This window comes from Vitis riparia, chromosome 19, assembly GCF_004353265.1.
Source record: "Vitis riparia cultivar Riparia Gloire de Montpellier isolate 1030 chromosome 19, EGFV_Vit.rip_1.0, whole genome shotgun sequence".
NCBI classification, from domain to species: Eukaryota; Viridiplantae; Streptophyta; class Magnoliopsida; order Vitales; family Vitaceae; genus Vitis; species Vitis riparia.
This window is the reverse complement of record NC_048449.1, coordinates 6135570-6151221: the sequence shown is the minus strand read 5'-3', so window position 1 is coordinate 6151221 and position 15652 is coordinate 6135570. Positions and strand designations below refer to the sequence as shown.

General features: G+C 27.9%; 1 protein-coding gene across 2 annotated transcripts in view; it reads left to right on the top strand.

Moving 5' to 3' along the window:
* LOC117908516 (protein ACCELERATED CELL DEATH 6-like) overlaps positions 1 to 15652 on the top strand; it is a 37405-nt gene that overhangs the window by 2259 nt on the left and 19494 nt on the right. The window lies entirely within an intron of this gene.

The following is a 15652-nucleotide window of genomic DNA, read 5'->3' as shown; positions in this document are numbered from 1 at the left end:
TTCTTAAAGAGTTTATATTAATTTCTAAAGTTAGTTTTATAATGACATTGCCCATTAGAAAAGTCATAGCTCATAGCATGTCCAAGGCCAATAGATAACTGTAGGGCTGGAAAGAGAAATTGGATTAGTAGCAAAAGACAAAAATCCAATGGCCTAGACTGTGAGCCAAAATGCTCAACTATTCCCAACGTTGCCTTCGACACTTAAAAAGACTATATTGTCCATTTTGATTTTGCGCCCAATGACTAAGATGATGAAATAAGTACTGACATTGTTAATCCAATTAAATCATTATGAAAGCATAACATAATTAAGAACAATAATTTTCTAACTATATAGTTAAAATAAGTACTTCATGTTATCATAATTCAAATCAAAATCATCATTAAGATTTTTATAGATATTGGTTTGTAAAAAAACAGATTTAGATACGGCAGTTAGTCATAATCCAACTGTCCCAATGCTACATATGTTTCAAGCCCCCTTATCAAAACAATAGTAAATAGAAAATTGTCTTTCCCACATTGAAGACTAATATCTAGAATCAGTAGAGATCGATTATCCAATGGCAACAAGTCATTCCTTCAAGGCATCTTAGTATCATATCAACATTCTACAATATTGGGAGTATACATATTGGAACTCCCAATATCTAGAACCAATGATGTATATGTGTCTAAGTCTTTGAGGTCACTTTTTAAGCAAAGAAAATACAATAGAAGTATTACCACACTTAAATACTAAAATTATGAAGACCCTATTTGATAACTGTTTTCAAGAACAATTTTATATTCTTTAAAATAAAAAAAATAGGAAAACATGTTTGACAACTCAAAAACATTTTTTGTTTTTAATTTTTTATTTTCTGTTCTTAAAAACAAAAAATAGAGTGTTTTTGGATAATATTTTTTAGTTGTTTTCACATGTTTTTTTATGGTTGTTTTAAAAAATACTAATACAAATGTGTTTCATGGTTATGCTCCACACAAAAGGATACAAGTATTATAATCCTCAAACTAGACAAACTCATGTAAGTATGGATGCCTCCTTTTGGGAAAATCAATCTTACTTTAGCATAAGTCATCTTCAGAGAAAGAAAGAAAGAGAAGAAGATAATTTTTAGGACATTTGTGTTTCTCAATATAATATAATTCTTTCCAAATTCCACTTATCTAATTTTTTTTCTCCTATTTTTCCAAAATACTAACTCAAGAAAAATCCATTCAAGATATTATAAATAAAGGAAATCTTAATCAACCATTGCTAAGTATAGATGTATCACAAACATGAGGAGAAACACTACAAAAGGACCAAAACAAACTAAATTCTAAGCTTCTAATTTATACTAGAACTCATGAAAAAGGAAAAATTTTGCTTATTACTCTAGTACAGAATCAACCAAAATCTCTTAGAGATGGTCCTTTCTTCTAGATAGATTTGTCTATCACTCTAGCACAAAAACTACCAAAATCTCCGAGAGACAGTCCTTTGAATATTCCAAGTAATTATGTTCCTATTTTCCCTCTAATTCCCTCTTATATTATGCCATATCTAGCAATGAACTCTTAGATCTTGTTGTTCCTATAGCCATCAAGAAAGGAGTCAAAACATGTACCAATCATCCTATTACTAAGTATTTATCTTATCAAAGACTTTCTAATAACTATAGTGCATTTACCTCTAAAATTTCTCACTTGTTTGTTCCAAGAAACATTGAAGAAGCTCTAAATGATCCACATTGGAAGTTAGCAATTATGAAATAGATGAATGCTCTTAGAAAAAGTGGTGCTTGGGACATAATTGACTTGAAAATTGATAAAAGGACAATAGGGTGCAAATGGGTATTAACTGTAAAGTGCAAGGCTAATGATGGTAGCATAGAAAGGTACAAGGCAAGGCTCATGGCGAAAGGATTTACTTAAACCTACAAGATAATTACTAGGAAACATTAGCATCAATAAATTGGTTTTATTGGCTTTGATAGTGAATTCCAACTAGTCCTTACATCAATTGGATGTAAAAAAAAATGGCTTCTTAAATAGATATTTGGAAGAGGTTTTTTATAGGTCTACCACCTAGCTTCAAGGAAAGGTTTGGTAAAGATAAAGTCTATAGATTAAAGAAGTCTTTGTATGGCCTTAAACACCCTAGAGCATGGTTTGAATGTTTTAGGAAGGTTATAAGAATTCATGGTTACTGTCAAAGTCAAGCAAATCATACTATGTTTCATAACCATTTGACAGACGGGAAAGTTGCAATCTTGATTGTTTACATGGATGATACAATCCTAATAGATAAGGATAATGTTAAACTAGAAAAATTGAATGAGAAACTTGTACATGATTTTGAGATCAAAGACTTGGGTATGTTAAAATATTTCCTTGGGATGGAGTTTGCTAAGTCTAAGGAAGATATATTTGTTAATCCACACAAATATGTACTCAATTTGCTTGGTGAAACAAGTTTGCTTGGTTGCAAAGCGACTAAAACATTTATTGAGCCCAACTTAAATCTATAGTCTACCAAAACTAAAAATGTGGTGAACAAGGAATAATACCAAACGCTTGTTGGAAGACTAATTTATTTGTCTCGTGCATGTTCAAATATAACTTTTTCAATAAGCATAGTAGGCTAATTCATGCATTCACCAGGACTAGAAAACTTTGATGTTGTGTATAGAATCTTGAGATACTTGAAAGAGACTCATGGAAGAGGTCTGTTGTTTAAGAAATATGAACAACTACAAATCAGAGTCTACACTAATGCAAATTGAGCTGAGAATATAAATATAGAAGGTCAACTTGCAACTATTGTACCTTTGCTAGAGGAAACCTTGTTACTTGGTGAAGTAAGAAACAAAATGTTGTGGCTAGGAGTAGTGCAAAAGTTGAATTTAGATCGATTGTTCATGGGATTTGTGAAATGTTGCGGATAAAGAGATTGTTAGAAGAGTTGAAGATTTTTTACCCTTCATTTATGAATGTATATCCAGATAATGGTAACAATCTTAATTGCTCACAATTTGGTCCTTCATGACAAAATAAACATGTGAAAGTAGATAAGTACTTTATTAAAGAAAAAGATGATAATGGACTGATTTTCATGTTATACATTTGAACTACCGGATAGATTGTTGATATATTTACAAAAGGGCTACACAAGAAGCAATTTGACAATTTCATTGGCAAGTTGTCAATGGAAAATATCTTCAAGCCAACTTGAGAGGGAGTATTGGAAAATAGAAAATATAGTTGAGATATTACCGGATCCTTACATATTTTCTAGCTATTAGAGATTTTCTAACTAGCCATTATAGTCAATACCTCTAAACTAGGAAAGCTTGCTAATATACGTAGCTAGATAGTTATTTTGTTCCTATTTTATATCTTATAATTCATATAAGAAGAAAGTGTGTAAAACAGGTAAAGAATGAGTCAATATATAGAATTTCATTTTCTCCACAAGATATATATCTTTGTCTTCATCTACATTATGTCACATGTTAGAACTATTAGCCTTTCCCAAACCTTTCTATGCTTACTTGTGTTATTCTTGGTTGATCATGTCACAGCCTTGAGTCTTTAATGGAGTGTAAAACCCAAAAAACTAAAAATTTCCTAAGCCAAAATAAGTGAAACAAAATCTTCAACTTAAAATAAGCAACCTAATGCACTTACAAGACTAAAAAGCTAGAAATCTTACTCCTCATCTTCTCTTGTTATCATTTCCCATTTTGTTCTTAACTATAGTAGCAGGGACACTAGTTGCAATTATTTGATAGTACTTGGGCATTCCCTTCATTATTAGAACTAATTATTTAATCCAAGAGGATATAATGCTAATTACTTTTTGCATTAAGACATTATGGAATAGAGTAGATTTAGGGTTTCTCCATGATTGAACCAATAAATTGCAAAATGTTTTTAGTTTCAAGATTTTTCCCATTTCTTTTAGTTTAATCAAGGATGATTTCATTTACCACTTTAGACTCTCTAAAGCTTTTATATTCTAATTCTAAATATGACTTAAAGCATGTTAGAAAGTAAGAAAGGGCTAAAAACTATGGGTCAAAGTTATTAGTTTGTGGTTTACTTGTCAAATCTTAATTAAATGTCTAGAGTAAATTATTACAAGAAGCATAAAATTTAAGAAAGCTAGGTATCTTATACTTTTGAGTGTTTAGGATCTTTGCATATGTTCATTTCCTAGAGCAAAAGTAGTTGAAGTGAGATGATAGAGTATATATCGATTATTCATCATCCTACAAAGGTTATCATTTATATGATTGAAGAATTGAAAAAATCATTATTAGACGCAAAGAAAAAAATATTGCTTTTCATGGAAATATTGGTGGTTAAATCTTACGAAAATAATGAAAAATATAGATAGAAAGTTTGATAAAAAAATATTTGTGAAACGAAAATTGTTTAAAACTCATAAAAATATCAAGAAAAACTCTAAAAAGATGATAAAAGAAGCAATAATACACATATTGAAGTTGTTTTATAAAAAATAACATATCTATGATGTAATTTATAATACTCGATAATAATATGCAAAATTTGAAAACATATTAATACTAAAATAATAATGTGTTTAGTTTCAACATTATAATAGATGCATGTATTTTTATATTTAAAAATGTTAATAATTTTATTTACAAGTTTATACTTTTCTCATATTTAATTACTATATAAAATATATTTTTTTTTAAAAAGACTCAATAGAAATATTATTGTGATTTTTTTTTTATATTGTAGATAATATGTTAAATGGAATTTGAAAAATAAAATAATTAAAATCAATTTAATCAAAAATAAAGTTTAGGCGGGACATATAAAAAATATATAATTATATCAACATATATAATAAATTGCCAAGTTGCCTGGTTGGTTAACTACTATTTCATGCACCCTTGAGGCTATGATAATATATATATTAGGTAATTCAATTCAATAATTTAACAAAGAAGCTTAATTTGATTCAAGAGGAAAGCAACACCTATCTATGTATTCCTATAAATCACCATTTACATTAGCAAAAATTATGGTGTTCTATGGATGAAGCAAATGCATCCATAGGTAATATAAATATATTAGAGTATGCACAATAAAAAAGAAGGTGTAGTTGTAATATGTCACAACTTGGGATCAAATTGTCCAAACCTTTATAAAGTCTCTCGAGGGACATGCTCGGAATTAATTGTTATTAATTTAGTTATAACTAGTAAAAAGTTTTATAAATATAGTTAATTTTCATTTGAAATCCTTTTGCCAAGTTATTTAATGTAATTCAAGTTGTTGAAGAAGTAGTCAAATAAAATGAGACAATGGAGGTGAGTCAAGTTTTAGTAATCTTTAATGATTAGATATATAAATCATGATGGTTTTAATAATATAAGAAATTATCATATTATTCTCTTTCAAATTGTTTAATGGATTGTATTTAACGTTCAAAACCAATGCCTATTTCATTCTCTATTTTTAATTGTACTAAACTAATAAAAGTTGATTTTCATTTTTGTTTTTATGCAGTCTCTTTTATCAGATGATGATGATAAGAATGATGAAGAGGATAAAATAAATGAAAATCAGGTACATATCTCTCTGTTTGAATATACATATTTTTTATATATTTTTTAAAATAAAAATAATATTTTTTATATAAAATATAAAAACTCTAACTCTTACTATTAGAAAGGTAATAGTTTTAAAAAACTATTTTAAAATTTGAGCTATCAAAAATTTTTTGCTAAATTCTAAAATTTTTCAAAGCAAATTATAAAAGAGATAAGATAAATCTATACTTTTTTATATAAAAGTTTTTGTTTGTTATATAAGTACTATATTTTGTTTTTAACAACAAATAATAAGAAGTGTATATAAATGGGACTTGTATTTTTTTCTATTTCAAAAAAAAAAAAAAAGATAAAGAGAACATGAAGATAAAGAATTGAATTTTCTATGAGCCCCTATGGTCTTGATGTTATTGCAACTAATTTTGATGAAATTTTTAAAATACTATTATTAACTATGTAGAAAAGCGCTACCTTTAAGAAAAATTTTAAATTCTCAAACTGTTTAGATAACATCATGACGACCTTCAATATGCCTTAAACCAAGCATATTAGGAGGCTTTGTTTAACAGCTAAGAGTGCCTTCTCCAAAAATTTATATAAGAATGGAAGTTGTGTTATTTTGAGGCACAATATACCTATAGGAAGTGAACTTTTGAATATTCATATATGATATATGGTCTTTCTTGCAGTACATTATAGATATTTTGAAGGAGGTCTATGCAAACAAGGATAGAAACCCAGAGGATATCCTGTATAGAAAGAAATATTCTTTTATACATAGCAAAGATTCGCAGACGCGCAAAGAATTGTCCGGCGCCCTTATGTTAATGGCAACCCTGATTACAACGGTCACATTTGCTGCGGCATTCACCATTCCTGGGGGCTTCCAAGCTGAAGATCCACATAAAGGCATGGTGGTGTTAGGTAGTAATCAAGCTTTTAGATCCTTCATCATCGCCGACACAATATCTATGACTTTATCCATGATAGCTGCAGTGATCCTAATCACCACGCCGTTTCAGATTGATACGGAAATTAGAGATCGTTCGCTTGTATGGTCCGCAGTCCTGTTAGCGTACGCACTTATGTTAATGGGAATTGCATTCGCGACGGGTCTCTATGCTGTTTTGTCAGAGCAGTTGCCTCTTGCTATCATAGTTTGTTGCATTGGTAGTAGTTTATCGGTTGTATTCTACTTCTATTCTAGCTTCATTGTGGCTGTTGTGGCTAACTAGGTCTTCCAGGTCAAAGATTTGTTGGCCCCGCTCTTTTGATTTGACCCTTGCTCTTTTCCAAGCTGCAATGAACCCATAACCGAATAAATTAATATCTATTATCAAATAAATTTATTAAGCTCAGATTTTTTATTTTTTCTTATTTTTTCCTTTTGTCCAAAAGTTCACAAATATAATAAATTCATCAATTATGTCACCACCTAATATTTACGATAATCTCAAAGTCAAAAACATTTTCAAAAATATTTTACCAAATAACAAAATATAATTTAAGTTACAAAATTTCATATAACTTAAATTAATACATGTCAAAAAGGTAATATAAATTAAAAACAACCATTATTTTTATTCTTTTATTTTATTGGTCTTTCTAAAACACTTTTTGATATTCATATGATTCCTCATAAGTATAATTGCATCTAAATTTTTTTAAAAATAAAAAGGTAGGCACTTCCACATTACTTAACAGGATGTCTTACACCTAAATGGATTAAAAATTTTAGGTCAATAGAACACAATTATATACCAAAATATAACATTATATTCATTAAATGAAACATCAACCATACAAATTAAATCAATCAAAATTATCATTTTTTTATTCAATTATATATATAGCATATTAAACAATTCTAAATTTACAAAATAAATAAATCATTTTTGCTTCTAATAATATACTCAAAACATATAATGGATGTCATTTAAGTAATTAATCCATATCCTTCTTCCAAATGCAAACATGATGCAAATACTTATATGCAATCAAGTAATGTACTGTTGTTCTTGGGTTTTCATCGAAGATACACGTCTATACTTAAATACACCCCTCATTCGAAGTCTTCTAAAAATAAATTTTTGTTTCTTTCTCACTAGGAATCTAACTCTTTAATTCACCTCTCACATGTCTTTACTTTTCATTAACATTTTTTTTTATATTTTTTTCCTTTTTCCATTTCATGCAACCTTTCATCAATTTTTTTTTCCTTTACATAACCATAATGCAAATGAAACGCAATAAACTCACATGTTATCATCCACAATTTTTCGGGACATAATTTTTATTTACTCCAAATATGCTCAATAATTCCAACAACCTACACAACAATTTTTCTTCCATTAAATCATAACAAATATTTAAGAAAATTCATAATAATTTATATATCATCAAAACATAATTTAAACTCTAAGCATACAAAATTTATTTATTTTCAACATGTTCAATAATTTCCAATAACCAATACAATAATTTTTCTTTCATTAAATCATCACAAACATTAAAAAAATAAAAAATAAAAATATGTACATCACAAATAAATAAATAAATAAATAACCCTAACAATAACCATATTCCAAATAACATGAATAACACAAATTTATCTCACAATTTTTTTAATAATAAAAATATTAAATAAAAGTTTTAGAGTCAAACCATCTACCAAAATCTAAAAATTCAAATGTTGAACTTGAAACATGACTTCGCAGCCAAGTTGATTTCGACGAATTGAACTCCATTCAAAATTTGATATAAATCAGGGCACGTTTAGTGGCTCAAAATGAGGGATTACAGTCATGGAGAACCCACGGCAATGAGGGATTACAGTCATGGAGAGCCCACGGCCCTCCAATGCATCTCCCTCTATTATTCTCTTCTTTTTCTTTTTGTTGTTTTGTGGCAGTGGCTTTTCACCTCACTCTCTCTCTCTCTCTCTCTCTGTCTCTCTCTGTCTCTGACACACACACACACACGTAAAAGTCAAAACCTAATTAGATGTCATATTATAATAAAAATATATTTCCCATCATACTCGCAAGTCACAATTTAATATTTTATTTTTTCAAATATCTCAATTTTACTCCATAAAATTACCACCTCTATTATTTAATTATTCAACTTACAACTATTAATTTTTTTAACCCTTTTTAATTACACTAATAAATCTATTAAATGATAATATTCACATTTAATTAATTTTCATTTTGTATCATTTTAATATTTTATTCATATAAAATATTTGATCTTAACTTAACTTAAGTTCAATTTTGTTTCATATTTTATAATTTTATAGGTCCTAATTATAAAAATTAAATTGATTCGTTATAATATTAAATTCAATTTTTTTAATAATATATTATAACATTTCGATATAATATAAATTTTACCAAGTTTTTGTGACTAAAATTTTCTTAAATTTACCTAGGAATAATTAAATTATTTTTTACAATATATTTAATATTAAAACTTTCAAAATCTTTGACAGTTAAAATTTTCTTCAAATTTAAATTTAATTCCTAGAATTCACACTTTTTGATCTAACGTGGCAAAAATAGCAAGTTATTGACTTTTGATTGATTTTCTAACATTTATTCTAATTAAATATTAATACATATACCTTCACCACTCTTTTTTACCATTTGATCAATAATTTTATGAAAGCTTTTCTATTTCACGAATCTTCCATATCCATAAAAACTCGGGTATCACAGTGGTCATGCTCTCATGAAAGTGGTTCTTCAATCCAAAGAATCTTAGAAATGTTAAATTTTCAAAAAAAGAATAAATCACTTATTTTGCGTATTTTGTTGAAATAGTGAATAAATGACTATATTTTGTTTGTTTCATTTCCTGCAAAAAAAAATTACGTTTTTAAAACTTTTTTCTAGCCAATATTTTTCATTGTTGTTAAATAAATAAAATTTGGGTAGCTGGTCATGAAGCAACACACTAGGCCTATATTATGTTGGGTCTTGTCGCACTAGGAATATTGCTTGGATGGGCCGGCCTGGCTCGGCCCAATTTTTATCTGGGAGGGGACAAAAACAGGATGGGCCACCAAGCCTGCTGAAAATCAAAACACTCCTCTAGGATATAGGCTTTCACTGTTGGATTCACAATATGATATCATAAGATATACAGATCTTATAAACATAATATTTTAAAACAACATATTAAATGGGATAAATTACGTTATATTATGTTTATAATTTATTTGTAAAATGAATAAAAAAAAATATTAAATATAATTTATTTTCAATATTTAAAATAAAAATTATATCATATTTCAATATTTTTTTCATTTAAAAAAATTAAAATTTCTCTTATATTTAACAATATTTATTATTAAATATTTTAAACTTTATAGATAAAAAATTTTATATTATATTATTTAATATATAAAAATATAATATATTGTATATCCGATCATATCCGACTAACCAAATATGGTCTAAAATAATATATTGTACCCCCATACATAGTGAAGCAATATCACATTGGTCCAATAATAAGCTACAAATAAAACAAATGATAAGAGTCCCCAAAGGGGAGTATGTGGGTCTTTAGACAATGTCATTTAACCTAGCTAAAAATGCGAGGGAGCCCTAGCCTCATTTTCTAACATAGAATTTGTCTATATTTCATTAAATGGGCCATTTAAAAAATAAATAAAATATTAATCATATTTAGCAATGGTTTCTAAAATTAGTTTTATGTTCTCTAAAATAAAAATATAAGAAAACATATACGACAGTCAAAAAAACAAAAAATATGGTGTTTTCAAAATATATTTTTAAATTATTTTCAATAATTTATTTATTGTATGGGAGTTGTTTTTAAAAAATAATTATATAAATATAAAAAATAATTAATAAAACAACACTACAACTAAAAATTTGTTTTTAAAACAAATTTAAAAATATAAAAAATAGCTTAAAAACATTCCAAGTTATCAAATAGACTTAAATTATTCTCAAAATATATTTTTAAAAACAAATACAATTTATAATAATATAATTCACACTTTTTTTTTGTTTATTTCATTTTCTATCTCAAAATTTTATCCTTTTTTAAACTTTTTTTCTAAACAATATTTTGTATTGTTTTTAAACAAATAAAAATTGGGTGACTCGACATGACCAGGCACCAGGAATATTTCTTGGATGGGCCAGCCTGGCTTAGCCCACTTTGTAGCTATTAGGGTATAACATAGAAGGGTGGCCCAACATAGAAGGGTGGCCCACCAAGCCCGTTGAAAATTAGGACGGTACTTAAATAGGGTTATACGCTTTTAATATTGAATTTACAATTTAAAATAATTTAATTAGCATCCTCTTGAGTATGTTTGGTTATAGAAAACTTAAAAGAAAATGTAACATAAAATATATATATATAAAAGAAAAGAAAAAATAAAGAAATATAAAAAGATATATTAAAGTTAATAAATTATTTTTATATTATATTTAATTCATTTTACTTATTTTTATTTCTTTATGTAAAGATTAAATAATTTTAATTTTAAAATATATAAATTTTTAACTTATTTTATTTTATTTTATTTTTTTGCTTTTAAAATAAAATCAAATATGAAAAAAAATCATTTTTTTATTTTATTTCCTTATTGTTTTTTAAGATCCAAACATAAACTTAGCATAATATGTCTTGTCACATATACAATCTAACAATATCACATCAATTAAAGCGAAAATAACATATCGTAATAAACTACAAATAAAACAATCCTTAAAAATATAAAAGGGAGTAGGTTGGTCTTTAAATATTGCTATTTGAAAAATACAAAATCTTCTTGACTCCATGATCAAGCTAGCTTTACTTTTTGACTTGATTTGGCAATAGTTTAATGTTATTTGATCAAATTTGTCAAGAAATTCAAGTGTCATTACTCAAATACCAAACTACCTCCATCTTCATTTTGACTTGTATGACTTGTTTTGGTCATAGTTTAATGTTATTTGTTTTTATTATAGTTTAAGTACTACAAATGAAACAATCCATAAGAATACAAAAAGAGAGAAGGTCGGTCTTTAAATATTGCTATTTGAAAAAATCAATATATTCATAGCTCCATGATCAAGCCACCTTTACATTATGACTTATTTTGGTCATAGTTTAATGTTATTTGATCAAATCTATTAAGAAATTCAAGTAGCACTATTTAAAGACTAAACTACCTCCCTTTTGAATTTGTATGACTTGTTTTGGTCAAGGTTTAATGTCATTTGTTTTGGTCATAGTTAGCAAAATAAATAACATTAAACCATGTCCTAAACAAGTGATACTATTTAAACTATGATCAAAACAAGTCATACAATTCAAAACAAAGGTTGTTTGATCTTTGAATAATGCCATTTGAATTTCTTAGTAGATTTAATCAAATAACATTACACTAAAACGAACATAAGTTATACAATTCAAAATAGAGTTAATTCGGTCTTTAAATAATGTCACCTGAATTTCTTGGCAAATTTGATCAAATAATATTAAACTATGACTGAAACCAAGTCATACAATTCAAAATGAAGCTAGTTTGATCTCTGAATAATGTCATGTGAATTTTTAGCAAATTTGTTCAAATAACATTAAACTATAACCAAAACAAGTTATACAATTCAAAATGGAGGTAGTTTGGTCTTTGAATAATGTCACGTGAATTTTTAGCAAAATTGTTCAAATAACATTAAACTATGACCAAAACAAGTTATACAATTCAAAATGCAGGTAGTTTGGTCTTTGAATAATGTCACCAAAGGTTTCCTAGTAAATTTGATCAAATAACATTAAATTATGACCAAAACAAGTCAAACAATGCAAAATGGAGGTAGTTTGATCTTTGAATAATGCCACTTGAATTTCTTGGAGATTTGTTTACATTTCCTAACCTAGCTAATATTGCAATTGTGGGACCCCTACCGACTTTCTTAATATGGAATTTGCCTACATTTCATTAAATGGGTTAATCTAAAAAACTAAAATGCTACTTTCCATGTTTTCAAAAATCCAAATATTTCCATAATTGATTTCCATCTATACATGGATTGGATAATTTTAGCGAAGAAAATGGTAACATCCTAATAATAACGCAGAGACAGAAGAAACGTTTGAGAAATCTTAATATTGGGCAACCCACAATTTAAGTTTGTTCATAATCTTTGCAAATGAGTAATATCTGGGCATCTCTTGAATGGTCGATCAGTAACAAATGATAAGAAGAAGGAGAAGAGAAAACCAAAGAGATATCTGTTTACTTTTTCACCTGATTGTATAACAGCAATTATCATTGTAGAATCTATAAAGTTGACATTTACGAAACAAACACACAAAAGAAAGGATCAAGGCTCAAGCACAAAGATTAATCATGCCATCTCGTAAGGAAACAACACATCGGTTCACAAACAAGACAATGAATACCACCAAAGTATACTAGGAGAAAGGCATGGTTGTCCCTGTCCTAGAGATGTTGTCCTCCATTTGAGAGTCCAGTGTGTGTCAATGAAAGGGAAAACTTCTTTCAAAAACCATGAGGTGAACTCAAATATCTTCTTACCATTAAAGATTTTTCTGGAATTGACAATGAGTGATGCAGTCACCACTTTCTGTTTCACTTTCCAATCCTTGTGGAGAAAGTTTTTACAAGGAATATTGTGCGAGAAGAAGGGATATTGGCCATATGGCTAAGGTGCTCTTTGTGAAGTGAAACTACTTTGAATTCCCTTGCCCACCCAATATAAGAAGTTGTTTTCTAACCAATATTTTATATTGTTTTTAAATAAATAAAACAAAGTATTTTTGGACACTCTCTTTTAATCGTTTTCACTTTTTTTTTAAAGATTGTTTTTAAAAAATAATTATTTAAATACAAAAAATGATTAAAAATAAAATATCACAGATATAAGTTATTTTGACAACATATAGAAAATAAGTTAAAAAAATTTCAATTTTTAAAACAAACTTTTGTTCTACAAAAACTAGAAGCTTTGTTTAAGAAGTGTTTTCGAAAGTAGGTCTCAAAAGCAATTTTTAATAATAATTTAAATTTGTTTTAAATTTTGAAATTCTTCTAACCTGTTTTTTATATGTTTTAAAAATAACTTTTATTTTTAATCATTCTTCATGTTTGTATAATTATTTTTTTAAATGATCCTTAAAAAAAACTTAAAATGATTATAAAATTTTCCCAAAAAATAACATTTTAAAAAATGGAAAATTGTTTTCAATTTTCTAGTTGTAAAATATATATATATCCTAAAGAAGAAAAAACTATTTTAAAAACATATACCAAAGAGGCCTTGGTGCTTAAGCAGTATTTGTTACTTTTAGGATTGAGCAACCCACCAATTAGTTTTTTTTCATAATGTTTTCAAGTGACTAATATCTAAGCATCTTTTGAATGGTTGGTCAGTGACAAACTCAAACTGAAAATGGGAAATATGATTTGCTGGTTTGGTGGTCCCAGAGCCATGTTATCCAAAATTAGTTTGTATCCGTACAATTCAGAGCGAGCCATCAAGTTCCTTCAAATAAAACTAATGTGCATTATTTTGAGCCGCTCTGTGTGAAAGACAAACATGTGATTCCGAGTTCACAGTAGATATGGGACCGAGCCATTGCCAATAGTAGTCTTATCATATAATCTGTCTTGGTAGGCCATATTCATTCACCCAGTAGTCTATATGAATGACATAAACAGCTAAAACACAAACCAAATATGAGCCTCTAATTCTCCCCAGTCCAATTAAACATCGGTGAAGTATTACTGGAAAGCTCAATATGGAAGACGTTGCTCTAGGAACAATGAATCTAGTCCAGAGGAGGTTGGGACTCTATAGGGAAAGGATGGATCTATTATTCTGGTGGAAGTTTGAATTCCCAGAACCAGAAGTAAAGTATAGATTGATTTGGTCTACCGTTGGGATTAGCATTTTAATATTGGTCTTGTAATTATTACTTTATTATAGTATTACACATGACTCTCCTCCATCGTTGTCACTAGTATTTAAAAACCAAAAATAATTAGAATCGGTCTTGCAATGAGAGAGACGAGAAGGGACGGTGTACAGTGACATGTTGAGGTGCTGATAGAATTTAATTTCAATAAATTATGTAAACGGATAATACCACGACTCGTCAGGCTGAGGATGGAACAAGGGTTGATCGGCAAGATTATGAAATATGCTCAACTATTCCTAACTCTAGAAAGATGGTGGATGTTTGGAGTTTTTAGCCTACTTTACTTTAAAAAAAAAAAAAACCAAAGTAGTGCATCTTCCAAAATAATGGTCAAACTAGTCTTTGAATCCACATCAACAAGCTATTTTTGACTTTATTTTCTATTCAATATACTTTTATTCTGAAGACCCATTTTATCTAAACCCAAACTATTATTTCCTCTTCTCACGTCTACTCCCACCATCTGCGGCTTCCACTAACAACTCCCATCAGCAATGTCTTGCAGTGGCTAGGTAAGTTTTTGAAGCATTTTAATTTTTAGTAAAATAATAGGCAAATATTTGGGTAAGTGGGTTTAGGACAGAGAGCTTCATGAGTTTTTCTCTCATCATTTTCCTTAGCTTTCTCACTAACCAAACAGAGGAAAACGAAACATTAAAAACAACCTTTGAAATTTTTAAAAATTTAAGGGCTTGTTTGGTTTCTGTTTCCGAATATTGTTTTTTGTTCTTGAGAAAGTTGTTTTGAAACATTAAAAACAACTTTTGAAATTTTTAAAAAACTCAAGTTGTTTTTCGTGTTTTCTACACTATGAATGGAAGAAAAAAAACACAAAAAAAAATCATGAAGAAAAAAAGAAACACTTGTGGAGAACAAAAAAACTATTCACAAAAAAAAAAAAAAAACCACCTGCAAAGAACAAAAAAAACCAGAGAACAAATCACAAACCTCAAACAATGTATCTTATAACAAATTCAATCAAATCCCAAATCCACAAATAAAGAACAAATCCACAAGCCCTCAAATCAAATTTGTGTTCTCAAAATTTTTTTTTCCAATTTCTTTCTCCAAAAATTGATCAGTTGTGGCAATACTGCA